The following is a 22,946-nucleotide window of genomic DNA, read 5'->3' as shown; positions in this document are numbered from 1 at the left end:
CACTGAATAACACACATTATATTTATTTGCTAATTAATTTTCACTGCTATATAATTGCTTAGGTAATATTTAAAAATTACCCAAATTGCATTCAATGATGTTAAATGATTTGACACCTAGTATTCTATTGGCTTTTCTAATTCACCATATAAAAAACAACCTCTTATATAAGCATTCTGAAATAATTTACTGATTAGGAAATACTGCCTTATTGGTATAACATATATTTGAAAGTTTAATTAAATTAGGCGTTAATAATAATTTTGGTAATCAATCAATTTACATTTCGTCTCTCAAAATTGCAATCAATTAGTGACTTTTCTACCTGTATTTCTATACACCGTCGACGTTTCTAAAACACTTTAAATGTATGAGGGCATCTCTCCTTAACTATCTAAACTTAATGCAAATAAGATATATTTTTTGAAATATCTAGCGCATCCCCAATTAGATATATTTATATTGGAGTTACTTGTAAATGACAGGTTAAGGTACCTCTTCAAAATTATAAAGAAATTCATTTCTTGCCTTATTTAAAGAATGATATAAATTAATGCTGTTGTCATTTTTAAGAATTGAATTTAAAAATTCTTGAAGTACTGGCTTTTTAATTACCGAATATATTAAATAGACAACTATATATTTATTAGTTGGTGTAGCGAAAAGTTTTCCTATCTTTTTGAGGAAATTTGGCATGATTAAAGCTTAATCGAAAGAACAATTTTTGGGCTTCAAAGCGCAATAAAAATTAAAATAGATGTTGCAAAGAATATCAGCAATTATAAAAGTTGAGTTGGTGAGTTGCTAGTTTTGTGGAACACAACACAATGTAGAAAGCAGTAGGCTAACGAAAGCTATAGAAAACAGATTAAAGATGAGCTACCTGCAATCACGAGATGATAGGATGATAAGGAATAAATGGAAAATAAATAGGACAGCTACTGTATTAAATACTACTAGTTTGCCACTATGTTTGAATGGTTAAATAAATAAGTAAAGAATGATGCAATTTTATATAAATATTGAGCCAAAACACCTGCAGACAACAGATACCGTCTATTATATTGGAGAGCTCATTGCAAGAACAATTTATTCTTAATAACGTTACTTTTTTGACACAGGTTTTCTACGAAAATAATATAGATATCTATTAAATGGATAAAATTAAAAGATATAGATATATATAGATATAGAGAATATATATACATATATATATATATATATATATATATATATATATATATATATATATATATATATATATATATATATATATATATATATATACGACTGATGAGTGATCAACTTAGAAATCATCTCAGAAGACATCCGGTCTTAGCCTGATTACTGCCGTGACTGAGATAATTATCCTTGTCGGATTTTATATTCTCGCCTAAGCATAATCGCGAATGTTATGCAATCACCAACATAATATACGACCATGCCCCAGCAGGATTCGAACCCGCGGCTATCGTAACAGTATTAGGACCGTCCTGTTACCTTTACCGCTGCGCCACCCAAGCCGGCCCTGTATATTTAAAATATTGTAAATACAGGTCCTAATAGCAAAACGTATCATTTTAAAATGTTTATTTTTATTCTATCATATGAGAAACATGACTAACTTTTCGTTTAACATAATATAGTGGTCAAATTTCGACCACAGAGCGACCACTAGTATTAATTACTATATTAATCACTATGTAAATAAAAAATGTGAAAAATAAGATAATTCGAACTTGATAATTTGATAATCTGAATTTGAACTAGAAAGATTTTATGAAGTTGCTGTTGGCAATTTTAACAGAAATAGCCACTAATAAAATGCAACAGCGAACGAACAATTGAAATAGTATATTTTTCCAGTCAACTGAACAATCGTGATAGTGTGTGAGTGTGGGACGGTAGTCAAACATGTACAGGTTCATCGTGCGGAATGATTAAATTGCTTCTTCGTAATTTCGCATCGGGCAATGAATGGAAACGGTTCGCACAAGGGGCGGCGCTAAACACATTATCTAACTTTGTATAAGGGAATCCGATTCGCGGCAACACCGTCGACACATTTCAGACTAAGGGTTTAACGATTTAATTTTAAATAATTTCCGCGGCGCTGCCTCCACTAAAGTACGTTTTTAAATTTGATTGATTGGATTTTGATTCGAAATCAATTTTTATGATTACATTACCGTTGCCCCTGATCAGATTATTGTTTCGCTTTCATGCTTTAAGCTATTTTTAAAAGGTTTTGCGTTTTATTTTATTTCGGCACACGAATATTTTGATTATCGAGTATATATTAACAAATGATGAAGTTTAAAAATATAATATTTGGTTTTAATATTCCATCTTATATTTTAAAATGTATAAATTTCATTGCTTTCTTTAATTTATCTCAATTCTTTCTTTTATCTCAATTTCCAAACTCTCAAAGAATCTTTAGAGTATTGCAGTTGATAAATGAACTGTTTTTAAACTATTACGTACGATGGAGAAGATTGAACACGAGAGAAAATGGCTGCCACCCGAACTGACTTTTAACATCGTGGTTTCGTTGCTTGACAGGCGAAAAATAGGTGGCCTGTGTGACGTTTTGCAACTGGAGATGAAAATTGAAACAACCAATGTAATCATAATTAAGATAAAAAAGTCATAGATTAGTTCCGAAAAACGATCCAACACCCACACCAAGATGCCATATATTTTGCTGCTAGCAGAATGAAACTGTTATTTCCAATGTCTACCGACGTCAATTGAACGTAGCCATATTTGGAGCTAATAAACTGTATATTTCAGTCTCTAATCCATTTTTAGAACTTGTTTGACTGCCATTGGCTCATTTTCTACAGCCTCAGGCAAATATATCTTTTATTATAATGGCAGTGTCGTCGGAAAATATTCCAAGGACTGTTTCTTTTGTTGTTGGAATATCAACAGTGTAAAGAAGATACAGGAGTGTTCTCAAAATACTGCCCAGGGGAACTCCAGCCGAAATAGGATAGAATGCTGAGAGTGTCCCTTCATGCGAGACTCAGTAGAAATTTGCTGGTCTTGTAGATTTGACATTTGAGACTAAATGTCGTACTCAGTCGAAAGCTTATGAAATGCACAAGAATATTTCAGGGTAGTATGTTGAACGTGTTAATTGTCAATTGAACGTGGCCATATTTGGAGCTAATAAACTGTATTTTTCAGTCTCTAATCCGTTTGTAGAACTTGTTTGACTGCCATTTGCTCATTTTCTACAGCCTCAGGCCAATATATCTTTTATTATAATGGTAGTGTAGTCGGCAAATATTCCAAGGACTGTTTCTTTTGTTGATGGAATATCAGCAGTGTAAAGAAGATACAGGAGTGGTCTCAAAATACTGCCCAGGGGAACTCCAGCCGAAATAGGATAGAAAACTGAGAGTGCCCTTTCATGCGAGACTCTGTAGAAATTTGCTGGTCTTGTAGATTTGACATTTGAAATTAAATGTCGTACTCAGTCGAAAGCTTATGAAATACACAAGAATATTTCAGGGCAGTATGTTATTTCGTGCTTTCAGCAACAGGCTATTTAACAACCGTTGTGACTCTGTCGAATTGGTCAATCGGAAATCTGGTATTTTCCCAAAAAAATTTGTTTTACTATGGTAAGCCGTACTCTTTTCAATTGACCTGTTATATGTTGTATGTTCACGTGTGAAAAAACCATAAAATCTATTAACTGTTGGTCAAGAGAAAAACCACGTTGTTATATATAGATCATTTAATAATTCGTTTATATAGAGTCTTTGAAAGTTTAAATAGGTGTATTAAATAAACTAAGCTGTTAGAATATCAATTAATATCTTAAAATATCGAAAACGAAACAGTCGAAACAGTCGATAGTCAAAAAACTAGCAAAATAGTAATAAACATTTTTAGGCAATTGAACGGTTCGACTGTTTTTTTTTCCATTCGTGGTGTCAGACAAAGATATACGAACCCTTTGCTGTATAAATTGTGAGAGAGGAAAGGACGGAGGTAATTGCTTGGAGCAGTAAATTTTGTTTGTATAAAACTATATATATTACATTTAAATCTATGTTAGCAAAATTTGGGTACATTTTTGTCAAGGTCGCGGCTAGGGCGACAGGGCAAGAAGTTAAAAATCAGTCGAATGAGCTAATAGAACCAAAAATAGCGACTGAAATAGTCGATTGTAAAACGTAGTCAATTACTAAACAGTCGATAGTCGATTTCATTCGATAGTTCCCACCACTAATATATATATATATATATATATATATATATATATATATATATTATATATATATATTTGGGGATTGACTTTATTAAACGAATGTAGAAATTATACACCCCAACGAACACTATTAGGATAAACTGGTGCAATAAAATTCGGTATCTCGCGCATTGTCTCATTACGCGTTTCCATATTTATTTACTCAAGTAGATAAAAAGCACCTTTTCGGTGGAATCGAGCCTAATGCTGCCGGAAATAAAAGCTTTCGGGTCTAACGCGGTGTGAAACGAATGCCGGCGAAATGCGTGCCTACGAACTGCGCCACCAGTAGCTTTTATTTTTATTATACACGCTGAATTTAATGAAACTGCAAGAGAGATCTCTCCTGTATACGGTTAGTCAACCAGACAATCAAATTAGATTAGTATACGGGGACTGTCTCAGGCAACGCAATCGACGGGATAGTTTTGGTGGCCGTGGATTTCTTTTGGAACTCCCTTTGTAGTCCGGTCAATGTAGCCATAAGAATAGTGATCGAATTAGCATAATTTCGACAACTGAATTTGGCACAGATCTTTGATTTACTTTCGATGTGAGTTTTGAGTGAGAGAGTGAGTGAGTTTTTTCAACTAAAAATAACTAAGATCAAAACTTATTCGATTCAAAAAAAATGGACTATAAAATTATCTACAAACATGGCCTTTATACTTTTTTCCTTAAGATATACTATTTCTGAGATATTGTGATTCGAATGTCTTAAAAGTCGAACGAGTTATTTTCTATGAAATACCTACGCCAATGCCATAGATATACATAATCGGACATTTTATATAATAACCTTTAAATAGTCTGTCCAAATAAAATATATATGCTTGTATGAAAATCAATGAAACAGCGAACTGGAGTTATTTAATTAACATATTTTTTTTTATTATTTAATTATCAAGTCACTCTAATATCAGTGTATTTCTCCTTCGATTTTCCAGTTACTATATGCGTACAGTTTTCTTGATAAAATTGGATTTAGTCTTTGCGTTCACCCTAATGCATTTGTGATATCTGCTAAATAGTTGTTACCAGATGCCTGTATATATTGTAAGCAATTACACACTTACGTATGCACAGCAATATTACACCTTCTATTATACGATTTTCTAGAGACCTATATTTTATATATTCACCCTAATATATTTGTCATATCTAGTAAATAGTTGTTATCAGATGAAGGCCAACCTTCAGAAATATAACAGCTGTTTCCGGATGACATCATTTGGCGCTCCGTATATTATACAGGACAATTTCATGCCAAGTTTCCCACAGCTCACTCAAATTGCATGCAGTAATTACCAAACACATGATACCTGGACCTTGCCGAGTTTTCAACTACAATTCACCCTGAATGGTTGAAGGCAAGTGTTCGAAGCGATACTTATTTGATTACTGATTGCTGAAACCTTAAGGGGAAATGATGGATACCCATTGTCGGCGATCAGTTGCGGACAATGGGCGATCGGTAGTTGTGAAAGTAAGAGGACAAAATGTTGATACAGACAATCGTTGGATCCTGCCATACTCGCCAATATTATCCATAGCTTTTGAGACTCATATCAATGTGGAATATTGTAATGAATGAATCTCTATGAAATCTATAAAGCATATAAGTAAATATTTTAACAAAGGTAGCGATATGGGCGTCTTCGCTGTAACCAATGCAAATGACGAAATATCACAGTACCAGATGGGTCCCTACGTAAGTAGCAACGAAGCAATTTGGCGCAACTTTTCATTTGCGATCCATGATAGACACCCTACAGTAGTCCATTTGGCAGTCCATTTAGGAAATGGCCACAAGGATACAAGTCGAGGATTCGAGATTGTCGAGGATCTCAATGTGACCATTTAAAATTTTCAAAAAGATGATGAGTAACGTCATTGAGGCTCAACATTGAACACTTATAAAGAGAAGGAAAGGAGAGGATGTCTTGATCACGCGTATACCGATGATTCCAATGGCTTTACCATTCGATTTTAAACGTTTTCAATTTCCAGTACGTCTGGTCTTTGCGATGACCATAAATAAATCTCAAGGCCAGTCGTTAAAAGTTTGCGGAATCTACTTGGAGTTTCCCTGTTTCGCGCATGGACGCGTGTTCGCGTATCAGAAAACCGTCATCTTTGTTTATTTACGCACCACAAAAAAACACAAAAAATATAGTCTACCAGAAAGCTGTAAATTGATTAACAAACTGTATCATAACTGTGTGTGTTCAAAAATCAAATATTTAATTGAAACCTTATAAATAGCTACTATTTCATGAAAACTCTGTATTTTAAGTATGGAACATCATGTGTAATTAATCGAAAATAATAATAAAAATTCATTCATACCGAACATTTTTAGGTCGATTAAGGCAGTACGAAGTCTGCCGTGTCAGCTAGTTTGAGATAAAATTTGTTTTTTTTTATAAAAATCGCGCGTATAATTTAATTTCAAAAGATTCAGATAACATAGAGTATTAGTCGCATCGGATATCTTTGTAACCAACTTCATGTGAAAGCCTCTCTAATAGACTCCACTATTCTGCATGTATGATTTAATTGATGTGAGAATCATCTTTTCTGTGTGTTAAAAATATCTGAATTTGTACCGAGTGTGTGCGAAATTCTAATTTGGATGCTGTGTGTATCTTATATACTAGTTTGGACTTATTAAAAGTGGTGATTTTGACACCGAAGACCATTCTGGACAGACAAAAAAATTTAACACAAAAATTTGAAGGCTCGATTTGATTACTCGTTGAAACCATTATTGGGGATCGCTAAAGACTACAATTAATGCATTTGAGCTGATCACTGTGCGAAAAATGCCAGGAATGCGAGCAAAGTAACAACAATGTTGTTTTTCAACAGGACTTCGCACGAAAACATGTTAGAAAACCGGTGGAAATGTACTTGAAAATATTAAAAAAAGAAATTCTATCTTTCCCACCGTATTCTCTATATTTTGGTCCTTTTAATTATTATTCTGAGCAGCTCTCACCTTCTTATGGAAATACCAAAAATTGATTAGAGTCGTGGATATCCTCAAACATCGTTGTGGCGAGATGGAATCCGAAAATTGAAGGAAATGAAAAGGTAGCAGCTATCCACGGATTATACCTTGAATAAAATACATTTTGTCGATTCATTACATCAAAGCTTCAAATGAAAAACATGCTTCAAAACTAGACCTAATTCATTCAGTATTTCAAACTTAATTATAGCCAAACTTATTTTCTGATTTTACAAAATAGATATTTTAAGAAATTCGTTCAGTGTAACAGATATCCAAAGCTAAATAGAAGGCATGGTAGAAAATTTGGCACTATTTATATATTACCACGGCAAATCTCAAACAAAGTTTTCGACATACAAAAGAACACAGAACCGGTAAGCTCTTGGGCAAACTTTAAAATTCTCGACTACAAGTCACGCACTGTCGACGACAAATTCGTAATCTCTGGAACGCACCTTATATACCGTATACAAATCCTGTTGAAAAAGACTCTATCGATAAATCAGCAACATAAACTGTTTTCAGCGCTCGGGAACAGCATTTGAATTTTAAAAAGTCAAACCTCCGACCGAAAAGCTTCAACTTTTACCAGGTTTTCTTTGCAGGACACATAAAAGCTCTCTCGGCCTTTTGCCTCCATATTTATAAGCAAAAAATGATCGTAATGCATCTATTTCTTTTTATGCTATGTGTGGAACTGGCTTGCGTTTTTCTTATGTAAAAATATTTCGATGTTATTTTCTAACCGTATCTCGGTTTGCCATTAGTTTGATTATTATTATATTGGTAGATTCCAAATATACAGTCTATCCAAATTAGCAGTGCACTCACGTCATGAGGATATATAATATATTTTCAATTGCAATTTACAAATTTGTTTATATATCAGTCCATATTTTCCTTCTCATTTCGTTCTAGTTTTTTTCCTTTTCCGGGATGACAAGCGAGAAGCAAATGGTCTTTTGTGATTTTATTGGAGATATTTTATTGTATTTTAGCTGAGCTGTTATTAGTACTAAAATCTATCAAGGAAATAAAAACAATATAATGTTGGATTTGCCGAATAAACTAGCGTTTACATATCTTGATGTTAGTTTTATTCACGATAAAATTTATGAAAATTATACATACAGAGAGTGTTTATTTCTTTATAAACATAATTTAATACGATTATTACTGAGACAACTGTTAAGTGTAACAGATATGTGTAGAAATTTTGCATAGAAAACTTAGGGATATGTAGATCTTTGAGGGATGTAAGTTATCCCTTTATACACTGTTAGGAAAAATCCGAATGTACATAATGTGAAGATAACCCACAAAGAGGTCTAACGGGATTTACAGATATTGCTTTTAAACCAATAAAATTTTTGAAAACATATAATGAAATTAAAGAAGATTTCTTATTTCAATTTTAATAAACATGGATAGTTCAATATGGGACACTAGGACACCCTTAGCATAATGCAAGTTTTTGTTTTGGTTTGAAATTCAGCTGTTAAAGAACTAGGAGGAATCATCAGTTATTGAACACTAGTGGAAAACATCCAAGAAGTGGATCAGTAAAATCTGTTATTAAGGAATGATTTACATAACATAAATTAAGTTCAAGACTGAAGTATTTCAAATTGTTAATCACTGCCTATTTAAACAAATCGAGTTATTGTGGGATGTGGTAAAGAATTAGTACAAAAAAACTTGCAGATCGAAAAAGGTATACAAGCAAGAACTGGTTGGATATGTCGAATGAAGAATTGTCCTTTGGTTGACTTAAAAATGATAAATGACGGGATCATGAATTAGTGTCAGATTGGAAACTAAGAGCTTAGTTATTGATTTGAATAGTGGCTCAGAAAGTGACTGACTGAACTAAACATTCTGTGTGTGATATTGTAACTCAATGCTAACTAATATTAATACTAATATTGTAACTAATTACCAAAACAGGCTGATGAGAAGACAGCTACAGATGATTATATAATTAATATAAGATAATCATTGAAACTTTTATTGTAATGTGTAAAAGATTTATGTGCATAGATGTGAGTGTAATTAATCAGAATATACATGAGCATTAGATCAAAATATCTGAGAACTAATATTGATTTTATCAATTAGGTGGATTATACCCGAAGAGGAACCATATGTGGTGTAATACTATAATGTTAAAAGAAACTATATTTATTAAATTTTCTTTTAATTACTTTATTTATCAGAATGTTGTTATATATCAGAGCCAAAATAGCATAAAAATCAAAGTTAAACACGGCAGCATGGCGACGAATTGATGTCATAAATATAGATGACGTGAGATCACTTATTATGTTTACTATAGTTTAACTTAAAGAAATCAACATATTTTTTTAATACAATATCTTACTTCAGCTAATTTCTTGTTGGTGAATACTAATTGAATGATTTCTAGTATCATAATCTATCTGACACATGACCTTCATGACTGACATACACATGGGATAGACAAGATAATATTAGCACGAGTTTATTCATATTAATAGTCATTCATATATTTATCTTTTAATCTAAAGAGTTAATCACCTTCCGGAAGATCTTATGCAGATAGGAGATATTCCTTTATTCAGGATCAATTTTCTAATACCTGTAATTACACTATGGGAATATAATAGCTCCTGAATCCCAATCTTTTAACTAACTAACTATTTACCCAACTAAAAAGCATCTTTTAAAGTGTCATTAATATCATTGAATTTTTCAAAAATTGTAGACTCGGAGAAGAACCATATGTGGTGTAATACTCTAATGTTAAAATAAGCTATATTTATTAGATTTTCTTTTAATTACTTTATTTATCAGAATGTTGTTATATACCAGAGCCAAAATAGCATAAAAATCAAAGTTAAATACGGCAGCATGGCGACGAATTGATGTCATAAATATAGATGACGTGAGATCACTTAGTATATTTACTACAATTTAACTTAAAGAAATCAACATATTTTTTTAATACAATACTTCAGCTAATTTCTTGTTGCTGAATACTAATTGAATGCTTTCTAGTATCATAATCTATCTGACACATGACCTTCATGACTGACATACACATGGGATAGGCAAGGTAATATTAGCACGAGTTTATTCATACTAATAATAACTCATATATTTATCTTTTAATCTAAAGAGTTAATCACCTTCCGGAAGATGTTATGCAGATAGGAGATATTCTTTTATTCTTGGACCAACTTTCTAATACCTGTAATTACACTATGGGAATATAATAGCTCCTGAATCCCAATCTTTTAACTAACAACTACTTACCCAACTAAAAAGCATGTTTTAAAGTGCCATTAATATCATTGAGTTTTTCAAAAAGTGTAGAATCGGAGAAGAAACATATGTGGTGTAATACTCTAATGTTAAAATAAGCTATATTTATTAGATTTTCTTTTAATTACTTTATTTATCAGAATGTTGTTATATATCAAAGCCAAAATAGGATAAAAATCAAAGTTAAATACGGCAGCATGGCGACGAATTCATGTCATAAATATAGATGACGTGAGATCACTTAGTATATTTACTACAGTTTAACTTAAAGAAATCAACATATTTTTTTTAATACAATACTTCAGCTAATTTCTCGTTGGTGAATACTAATTGAATGATTTCTAGTATCATAATCTATCTGACACATGACCTTCATGACTGACATACACATGGGATAGACAAGATAATATTAGCACGAGTTTATTCATATTAATAGTCATTCATATATTTATCTTTTAATCTAAAGAGTTAATCACCTTCCGGAAGATGTTATGCAGATAGGAGATATTCTTTTATTCTTGGCCAACTTTCTAATACCTGTAGTTACACTATGGGAATATAATAGCTCCTGAATCCCAATCTTTTAACTAACTAACTATTTACCCAACTAAAAAGCATCTTTTAAAGTGCCATTAATATCATTAAATTTTTCAAAAATTGTAGACTCGGAGAAGAACCATATGTGGTGTAATACTCTAATGTTAAAATAAGCTATATTTATTAGATTTTCTTTTAATTACTTTATTTATCAGAATGTTGTTATATATCAGAGCCAAAATAGCATAAAAATCAAAGTTAAATACGGCAGCATGGCGACGAATTGATTTCATAAATATAGATGACGTGAGATCACTTTGTATATTTACTATAGTTTAACTTAAAGAAATCAACATATTTTTTAATACAATATCTTACTTCAGCTAATTTCTTGTTGCTGAATACTAATTGAATGCTTTCTAGTATCATAATCTATCTGACACATGACCTTCATGACTGACATACACATGGGATAGACAAGATAATATTAGCACGAGTTTGTTCATATTAATAATCATTCATATATTTATCTTGTAATCTAAAGAGTTAATCACCTTCCGGAAGATGTTATGCAGATAGGAGATATTCTTTTATTCTTGGGCCAACTTTCTAATACCTGTTATTAGACTATGGTTATATAATAGCTTCTGAATCCCAATCTTTTAACTAAAACTAAAGCATATCATTGAGTTTTTCAAAAAGTGCCAAAATTCAACTATATTAGGGGGGTTCGTTCATTCCTAAAAAAACTACATATTTTAAATAAGTATCCGAATAAATATATTGACTTAAGGCTACTAAGCGCTCATCATAAGTTTATATATTCATCTGATTCCCTCTTCCCAAATTGTGATGAGTATGAATACCAGGGCGTTTTAGATAATATACGTACTTTGTTAACAGGAAATAATAACAAACGGATTACCACGACCTCTTTTGCTGGACAGAATAACTGCCAAATCTCAACATAATGTAATCATGATGGGGAGTATTAGAGAAAACAAGGTGGAGTAGATTTCTACTATAGCTCCCATTCGAGTTTTTGTTTTGGATTCAAAGTTTTAAGAGTTTTTTTGAAAAGTATGTTCGCCGATTACGCCGTCGATTTTGAGCCAACTTTCAAAATTCTTTTTTTATTCGAAAGAGTGCACTTGCGAGGTAGGCCCATATGAATTAAAATCGCGATCTGTTGGGGTGAAGGGGGATAAATCGAGGGAAACGCTCAAATTTCAATGGCACGTACAAAGTTTTCACATATTTTTTATCAAAACTAACCGAGTATTTGTGTCAAATGTTATTGTTGAGATGATGTGATGGAAAAACGGAAGTCGTGAAGTGATTTAGTTTGCTGCTCAAGCACTAAGTATAGCATATAAGATCTCGTAGAAATATTGTCGACTACTGCTTCTATGGCCTAATGGTTAGAGCGCTTAGCTACCAAACGGAGAATGCCGGTTCGATTCCCGGCGGGGAAAATAACTTTTTATTGTTGTATAGTTAGAACATTTTTGTCAAATCACCCCGAGACAAGAAGCGCTCCTTATTTTCAATCATTGTTTATTTATTCCTATTTTTTCCTCATACAGGCTGCACCTTTACTTGGCCCACCCATTGTAATATTAAATAAAATAACTGCGTAATTTATTGAGTAAATATCTAACACTAAAAACAGAAGAATAAAATATTTTAACTGAAAAATCGAAACAACTTCAAAAAATATATTAGGAACTCATTAAAAATTAAAAAATAATCAAACCTAAATTTTTCACACACAAAAAAATATGTACATAATAATCGTTGTAATAATATAATTTTATTCGACTATATACACGCAATTTAGTTTAATACCTACCTAAACCTATTTATCTATTTACATTATTTATTTAACTATTACCAAGTGATCACTTCGAAGTCGGTGCCAAGCCCAAACAATGCAAAAATAATAATATAAGTGTGTGACGTATATAAAAGAAATTACCAACAAGACAAATCTAAATTAATATAACTGTTTTGGGCTCAGCAGCTACTTCAAAGTAGTCAGTTGGTAGTAGTTAAAATAACATTGTAAATAGATAAATAGGTTTGGGTACATACTAAGCTAAGTTGTGTGTGTATCGTAGAATATAAAATGTAAGTGAAGTAGATAAGTTAAATAAGGTTTTTCATTAAATTTATTTAGTGATTACAACGATTATTATTACATATTTTATTGTAAAATGTATAAAAATTAAGTTTCATAACATAAATATATAAGTATACTCTAATATTCATAACTGCTTGTGAAACCGACTTCATATATGGAAAGCTAGATTGTTAGACCATCCCTTGGCTGCTTTTTTTCAATTGAAAACATATTATTAACTATAATTCTTTCTTAATTCAATTAGTTAAAGATTATTATACATTTCTAATATAAGGAAACGCTATATACAAATATATATCCTGGCGTAAATATATATTTACCCTGTTTATATTGACAATAATCCATAAACTTTAACAATTGCGGTGTGAAAGTTATGTCGCCGAAAAATGTTGCCCATAAAAACTACACCGTAAAGAAAAAACATATAAAGAGACAGCTCCTGTGAAAACGGAAGCTTTATCAATACACGTATGGCAGCAGAATAAATTGCTGCCGGCAAGCCAGAGCGGTATTTGAATTTTAAAAATCCAAAAAAAAAGCTGTGACGTTACTCGAAACCGGATACACAGTCGTGGTGGAGGCCCCAAAATAAAATATATTTGCATGATTGGACATTTGAAGGAGTGATATTTTTATTCTATATAACCAAAATTTATATATAAAATATCATGTTACAATGTTACAACAATAAGAAAAGTTATATCCATTTATATATAGGTTGTACAAATAAAGGTATTCCATTTAAATATTTTCTAGCATTGGGAAAAAACTCGTGACTAGTTGAATCGAATATTTCATTCGTTACTAGGTTTAAACCCAGTTTAAGTTTTCGGTTTTTGGCGCAGTGGCTTTGTCGCCTTATCCATGAACTTGCAAATATTGTGCATTACAAAATTTATATTTATGTAGACCTATATGTATACATATATTTATGGGTTTATATTTTGTTTGCGGTATAAATTTAAATAATAATGTACATTAATATATGGTCACAGCAGTTAGAAACTATATTTTTAAGTTTATTTATTAAAGTAATTCAGAAACATAAAATTGTAACTGATACATAATAAAAATCACTTTTGACTACTGTTTACCTTGGCAACTTTAGGCAATACACCTTTGAATTGAATTTCCGAGTTTCTTTTTTTAAATTTATTTCGTTGAAGTTTTCGCTAATATTTTGTTAGTATTTGTGAGTTGTATTTTTCTGTTGTATGTAAGTGTAAATATTGAATATTTCTTGTTTTGTATTGTTAAAAATTGAAATTCATATATCATTAAAGTGCTTATTTAAATATTTGGAGAAGATATTTAGAGTTATTATTCTATTATACAAAGCTAAAGTAACACTAAAATATAAAATGATAATGTACAATTGTTAACATATCAAATTTCAAAATGTCTCGAAAAAAAAGCTTAGAATAATTACTAGGAATTTAGGCTTCGAACCACGGTTCTCGGTATTAAGCCTACCGATTGCCGAGTGACCCATTTGGCGATCATTCCAAAAGACATCCGGTCTTACCCAGCCTGGTTACTGGGTCATTTTTCTTGTCGTATTTTATACTCTTGTGTAAGGACAGTCATAAATGGTAAACAATCACAAACATAAATTTACAGCCACGTCCCAGTAGGAGTAGAACCCGCTACTATGGCATCAGAAGGAGGATTTTTAAAAGTTTTTCTCGGTTATGTTTTTGTATAACGTTGAATATAAATTTTGTTATATTAGATCGCCAAAGGGACTACTTTAATATACAATTAAATGTTGTAGTTACAAATAAATATCTCAGAACTAGAAGATCATATAGAAAATTCCATGATGCCGTTTTTTTATACCGTTTTTTATATATCTATTTTGATATGGTAATATATTATGTAGGTTTATTTCTATATAGTATAAAAGAATTTTCCTTATTACATATTATAACGCTCTTATATGAGATGTATATAGTGCAGCATCATTTCAACAAATTTCTGATTTATATATTCCTCGTCATGTTATTAAGTTACTTAAGTCTTCATTAATAAACTCAACAAAATACTAATTATTCTTTTTGTTTCAGGTAAGAAAAACTCCTATTTCCATAGTCGTTGATTTTACTGGGAATGTAAGTAATTTTACTGCAGTATAGCAGGTATACTTGCACTCTAATACTCTACATTAGCTACTATATTAAGTTCTAAGCTTCAAGAAGTACTTTAATTTGTTTCTAATGTGCCTTTTGTGCTTGAGATAAAAAGTTCCTTGCTATATTTTACTTATCTACTTAACGCTGTATTACTAGAATATATACGGATGTTAGAAATACTTGAGACTTACTCTTGATACATACAAATGAACGAATTTCATGTTAATTAAACGTGCACGTACTAATTTAGTGCAGAATTACTAATTATATACCGGAATTTTTTACCGTTTGTAATATTTTTTATTTCTGAACGACGAATTGAAATGTATAGAGTAGAAAAAAGTTGTTAACGGCGAATAAATCTTAAATGATATAGCTAAGTCATTGCAGTGTGAAACCACTCAATTTCGAAGAATATTATTTGCTAATAACTCTTTTTAATTGTTATGGCTTCGGTTGTAGATCCTCCTGAACATAATTTACTTCAAATTTTGTGATAGTATTTCATTTTCTCTGAAAATTTATTATGTGGTGTAAAAATAACAAAAATATTTTATATTACTTTAAAACTATTTAATTAAACTATTTGGAATTTTGGTCACTATCACGTCTTCTATTGTAATACAAACAATCCATCTTGCTTACTGGAATAAGAGATTATACAGGGTCATTAACCCATCTGACAAGCTGGTAGCTGTAGTGAGGTTGTTTATGTATCGTGTGGAACAAGTGGGGCAAAAGTCCCACTGTCATTTTGATTGCGCGACATCTTGGTTATGTGAAATTCAGCGCAATTTCACTTTAACCATTTTGTTGTGTAGACGTCCAAATTTTATTATGAATAAATATAAGCCCGAAAACGAGCAGAAATAGTGACAATATTTTTATTGCCACTCAGTCTCAAAAAAACAGTGACAGTGAGGCAGTGAGGTACGATAGCAGACAGGGCCCGTTCTGGAAGACAACGGACGTCTCGTAACGCTGAAAATGTGGCTCTGGTGCGCGATAGTGTTGCAGAGTCTTCAGAAACATCAATTCGGAAACGTGGTCCTCAGTTACACATTTTTGCACGCTGTTTAAGACGAATTTTGAAAAGTGAATGGAAAATGTCTCCGTACAAAATTCAGCTAGTCCAAAAATGTCTACCGAGAGTTCGTACTCAACGAATTGAGTAAGTAAGTTACGAAACTCTGACAAGAAAGACATGTTCCGAAAAAGACTAGATGACTTATGATTTCAACAAGATTGGGCAACGGCACACACAACTCGTTCAACAATTTCAATTACTGAGTGACGTTTTTCCGCGAATACTAATTTCGCGAAGTGGCAATTTAGCATGGCCAGCCAGGTTTCCAGATTTAAGAGCACCAGACTTTTTCTTATGGGATTTTTTAAAATCAAAATTTATGCGAATAAGCCCCAAAGGATTCAACGTTTTAAAGCCAATATTCATCACGAAATTGAAGAAATTAGACCTCAGATGTTGCAGAATGTCATCTAAAATGCCTTAAAAGGAGAGGAAAGTTGCATAGCGAATCGCGGTCACCATTTAGCCGGTATAATTTTTCATTTATAACGAAAAGATATAAACGTAAAGACCAAATAATTTTTTTATGAATCCAGACTTACATATCTTTCCTTTCAACAAAGTTATAGGTAATCAAAATGGTAGCGGGACCCTGCATAGAATGGTTTGTCATGTCTTGACAACTCCAAATTCCGATAGACTATAGCTGAGATCATACTTCCATCCGCTTTTGGTGGTTTTTGGTTTTGGTACATCCCGAACTTCCACTTCTATCCAAACAAGAGTAAACTATATTAGTTTAAAGTAGCTTCGGTACCCCATTGGTGCCCCTACACCCCGAACTGCGATGCCTAGCCAGGAACGGGCTACGGGTATTTTTTAAGAATAGATTAATTTAAGCGTTTAGTAATTGAAATAGGGCATATTTATCGCCATCAATATATCTTTTGTGACCATACAATTTTAGTTTCGATGCTTTTATAGAGATCCACTTAATTATACCAACGAATTCTTATAAAAACTAAGATTTTTTCTTGATATGTAATTTGATTTCCGTTAATTCAATGAATTCAAAAGAATAAGCCTTGTAATATATCTGGAGACGTCGAGATTACACCGTCGACTTATTCACATCTGTCAGTCTCGCAATATAATATAGTTATACGAACTAATTGAGACTAGATTAACTTCAGACGTCCTTCAGCTCATATTTTAGTCTATTTCACCATAGTTTAACACATTCCTTGCGTATAATTCATCTTCGGATCTGTATTTTTAACAGAACAACTTAGCACTCCATACATATGGATCGGATCAAAAGCAATTCTGTACGTTTCCCATTAAAAGTTCAGTTTAAACCACAATGCACGAATTAAATTATGTTTTAGAGTGGAGCTGCGCTTGTTTATTCTGTTTTTGGCATATATATACACGGTTGCTTTTGCGTTGTAATAGATTTTAGTTTCGAGTTCCAACTCGAAATGCATTTAGTTTTGGTAGCAAAATATGGTTTAGGAATATTATAATGTTTATTAAGCAACTGACGCCAAATAAGATAAACTTTAATGGGTTTGTGTGCATTGTATACGCTGATCGCAACATATTTAGTAATGTTATTAATTTTTATTCAACAATGCTTTAATCGTAATGAGATTCTTATCATTTTATCTATTAAAAATCATTCACTATAAATAACTTAAACTAGAGCTTTATATATGGTTCAAATATCTGTTGTGGTTGAAAATAATTACCGTTTTTTTATAGATCTCGCTAGGCTTAAATGCGCAATGTTGTCGTTTGACACATATCTCATTTTATTGTACTGGCACCTTTGAAAATGTCAAGTTTCTGCTTTTATCCTGCTTTTCTTATTTAAACAAAAGAAAAAAGCCTCTGAAGGTCATCATTTGCTGGCTGAAACTTACGGTAGCGTGCTTTAAAAACTTGTAAGGTGTGGTTTATTTTATTTATTTATTTACAGATTATAGACCCATCAGCCTCCGGAACATTTTAGGGTTTTCTGCATGATATTTACAGATAAACAGAATACATACACAGAGTATCAGTTACCAGTTAAAGTATACAATTTTATTATATTGAGTATAGAATGCAAAAAACAATATAAATACATGGTTGGAATATAAAGTAGGATAAAGGGTACATGTTGCAAGATGACAATTAAAATATGTAACAGCATGCGAATACTTGAATATATGAATGCTATAGTATAATGATCGTACAACCCATGACAGTGACAAGGATACGAGATACAAAAATTTCAAACGAACATGCATGATATTATAGGCTAGTGAGGCGTGGTTTCGAATATTCAAAAGTTGTGGTTCCGATGAGCAAGACAGAAAAAGTTTAATGATGCGAAACTGGAAAAAATATTGGATGAAGATCCAACCCAAACTCAAAAGAGACTTGCAGAAGCGTTAAGTGTTGTCCAGGAAGCGATTAGTTACCGATTACTTACGAGCAATGAAGAAAATCCGAAAGATGGAAGACGAATGACACACCACTTCAATGACAGGCAAATGGAAAATCGAAAAATCGTCTGTGAAATGCTGCTTCAAAAGTATGATCGGAAATCATTCCTGCATCCAATAGTGACAGGTAGATTTATTTCGAGAAATCAAAGTGCAAAAAGTATCACCTGGCGATGCCAGACGATCAACTCCAAGACCAAATCGTTTTGGTCGTAAGACAATGATCTGTGTTTGGTGGGACCAGAATGGCATGGTGCATTACGAACTGACTAGAAAACAAATGATCAATATGGACCATGGATTGATCGAAAAGCTTCCAGAATGAGCCTAAAAACACGGTAAAGTGATTTTCAACAATGGTAACGCGTAAAGCAAAACTGGCCAAGGACAGGGATAATTTAGCATCAATGGGACACACTTTTGCAGAGCGTTACTTCGCGAATTTCGAAAAACTTCGAAAATTACTCGATTATTAGTTTTACTCGAAAGGCAAACAATTTTTATGGGATGGTTCCCATAAATTGCCCAAATGATATGCAAGATGGACAGAATCAAATAAAAATACTTTGAATATATATATTTCTCCATTTTCTTTAAAACTATATAGTTTTTTTCCAAAATAAAACGGTAACGAAGTTCCGGTGCACCTGTATGTTTAATCGTGTTACTTAAAAGCTTAAATTCAAACCAATAATCTAAAAATCAGCTTAAAAGTCGCACGTTCTTTTCTAGTATCTTAAAAATAAGATGAAGTGAAATGGAAGATAGTATGGGTTATGGTTGACTAAGGAAGAGTGGAAGGTAAAATAATCGAGCACATCTATGACAAGACGGAAGTCCTAGTATCGTGATAATATTTATGGATGATATTAAAAGATGAGACATTTTTTAGTTTGAAAGGTACATGATACGTATTATAACAAATTATTCCTTTAGTTATTCTTAATTATCTTTGATATTATTTTTAAAATCCAATTATGTTTTCAGACCCAAATGTTTAGCCCGGTCAACAAAACAATGAACTCTCATTATCCAAGATCAAGACCTTGCAAGAAGCAATGAGGTTTCTCTACATTTTTTGTCCTTGGAGTTTTTATCGAGTTATAGGTAAATTTGAGATCCTCTGGTTGTGGTTGCATATTACAATGTCTAATTATACCTCAAAATTGTTAAAATAATTTATAAATATGATTTGTAACTTTGCAAACTGCCCGTGCTCATTCAAAATTACTCCGTTTCAAATGTGATTTGTGAAATGTGATTGATGTGAAAATCATATACCAACCGTAAATAGCAGTTATGTTTTTAACTGTATAGATATTTTCATAAAATAATTCAACTTTAATTCGATTCAACAACAACAAATATAACGGTCAATTGAAAAGTATCAGCCTGAAACATAGATGGCGCTACTAGAATTAGATCCATTTATTTTTGGTTAGATCTAACCCTCAAAAGATGCGTTTATATATTTGACAGCTGTCGGATCATTAGTTTGTGAATTATACCATTTTTAGTGAAGCAACTTTTGTGAAAAAAATGGATAAAAAGGAATTTTGCGTGTTAATAACATATTGCCTATTGCAGTGAAAAAATACAGTTGAAACAAACACTTGGCCTGATGCCAGGTTTCCGGACACTGTCCCAGAAAAATCAAGGATTGGTATGCTAAATTTAGACGTGGTGAAATGAGCACCGAATACGGTGAAAGCAGTGGCCGCCCATAACAGGTTGTTATCGACGAAAACAATTAAAAAATCCACAAAATGATTTTGAATGACCGTAAATTGAAATTGACTGAAATAGCAGACACTCTAAAAATATCAACTGAACCTGTCCATTTGGGTATGAAAAAGCTTTGTGCAAAGTTGATGCCGCGCGAGCTCGCACGGCAACAACACTGCTCCGAATCATCACGAGTTGATGATTCGGAGCAGTGTTTGAAGACATGTGAAAATGGATGAAATATGGCTCCATCATTTCACTCCGAAGTCCAATCGACAGTTATCCAAATGGACTGCACATGATGAACCCGCTCCAAAGCGTGGGAAAACGCAGCAGTCGGCTAGCAAGGTTATTACTCTATTTAGGGATATGCATGGAATAATTTTCATTAACTACATTGAAAAAGGAGAGACCATCAACAGCGACTATTACATAGCATTTTTGGACCTTGTGAAGGTCGAAATCGCCGAAAAACGGCCGCATTTGAAGAAAAAGGAAGTGCAATAGGATTTGCAATAGTTTTCTTGCATAATTTATGTAATAACACGTAAGATAGTTACATAAAAGGGAATTTATATTTAGTAGACTGATGGAAGCCAAGAAAATCTTCGTATAATTTGGAATTCTTCCAATATCTAAATTATCCATACATAATAAGCCGCTACTGCAGTATATTCAAATATAAATAAATATTCATGCGTCATTAAGATGTTTAATGCATTGCCCAATTTGTAAATTCATTTTAGAACCAGACAAAATTTTCCTTTTTATTTTATACCAGTTAAAAAGAGACACAATGCGGCCTGAGTACGAACACGTAGACGAATGAGTCTGCCAAAGTCGTTCGGTTGTCAAACGTATCCAAAATACTTGAAAGCAATATTGATAAAAGGTTATAAGCCTAACCTATAGTTCATAACATTTTTGTTCAATTATTTTATTTAGAGTAGAATGTTGTTGTATGCCAAACTGAACTAAAACTCAGAGTTGATGCGGCAACATTGCGACAATTTGATGTCATAATGTATGGTATGTTCATCGCCTTGATTTAGAATAAAATGTCTATCAGTGAGATACGATTTTAGTAACTGATAGTCTAGATAAGGGAGAAGATTCTTTAGTTTAACCTGGACACCCGTATGCTATACTTTGTCAAAAGCCTGAAATATATCTAGAAAAGCAGCCGAACAATATCTTCTGGCATTTAGATCAGTGTTTATTTTGTTTACAAGTCTGTGCACTTGTTCTATGGTTCCATGCATATTGCGAAACCCAAACTGATGTTCTAGAATTCTTGGAATGTTTTTCTTTTTTTCTGTTATATAGTTTAGTTTGTTGATGTATAGTTTCTCAAAAACTTACGAGAATATCGGTGATAAACTTATAGTCCTGTAGGAGGTCACATCTTCTGATATTTTTCCTGGTTTAAGAATCATTAGTATCTTAACTACTTTCCAGATGCTCGGGAAGTAATTAATTCGTAGCATAGCATTAAATATAAATGTTAATAATTTCATACCCTTTTCTGATAGTTCTTTTAAAATTCTACCATATTCTACCAATACCTATATTTAATATTAATTTCTCTCATTATTGTTTCTTTAACTTTTATGATCGTTAATTTATCGTGCGGTAAGTACATTTGAAATGGCGAATCCAGAAAGCTAATAATTTTATATTTGTCATCTTCATGTAGCTGAGACTGGAAAGGTTTAAAAATATTTCTTAAGTGTTTTGAGAAAGTGTCGGCCGTCTCTTTATTCGCTTCTTTTAATAGATGAGTTAGAATGCTGGGGTCTCTTAAGCTTTCTTGTTGCTTTCCACAACGAATAGCTTGTAGCCTCAGTTGGTATTAAATTCTCTAGGTATTCTTGAATGCCTTGGTTTTGTTCATTTTGTATTAGTTCTTTCAACTCTTTTATTGCCCTATTAAATTTTCTCTTATTCTCTTCATTCCTTCGATGTTGTCAATTCCGTCGTAACTTTCTTTTTTCTGCTATCTTTTTCTGTATTGTACATGATATATGTGTATTTTTTCTTGGAAATGTTTCATTGTTAGGAGTCGCGGAATATGCTGCCCCTGTATATTTTTTGTAATATTTATTACTGCCATTTCTATGTCAGTTTCAGTTTGTAGCGGTAAATTTAGAGAGATATTTAGATCTAAGTTTTCTCTAAATGAGGACCAGTTAGTTCTATTATTGCACAGAGAAGGGATTATCAAATGATGAATAAAATATTATTTACTTCATTTTATTTACAACAATAACGCCCCTTCCAAACATTCAACTCATTCTGTAACCA

Source organism: Rhynchophorus ferrugineus, unplaced genomic scaffold (genome assembly GCF_030347505.1).
Source record: "Rhynchophorus ferrugineus isolate W39M unplaced genomic scaffold, kcgeb_rfMv2 rfM11, whole genome shotgun sequence".
NCBI classification, from domain to species: Eukaryota; Metazoa; Arthropoda; class Insecta; order Coleoptera; family Curculionidae; genus Rhynchophorus; species Rhynchophorus ferrugineus.
The sequence above is the reverse complement of the archived record's forward strand: the minus strand, read 5'-3'. Positions refer to the sequence as shown.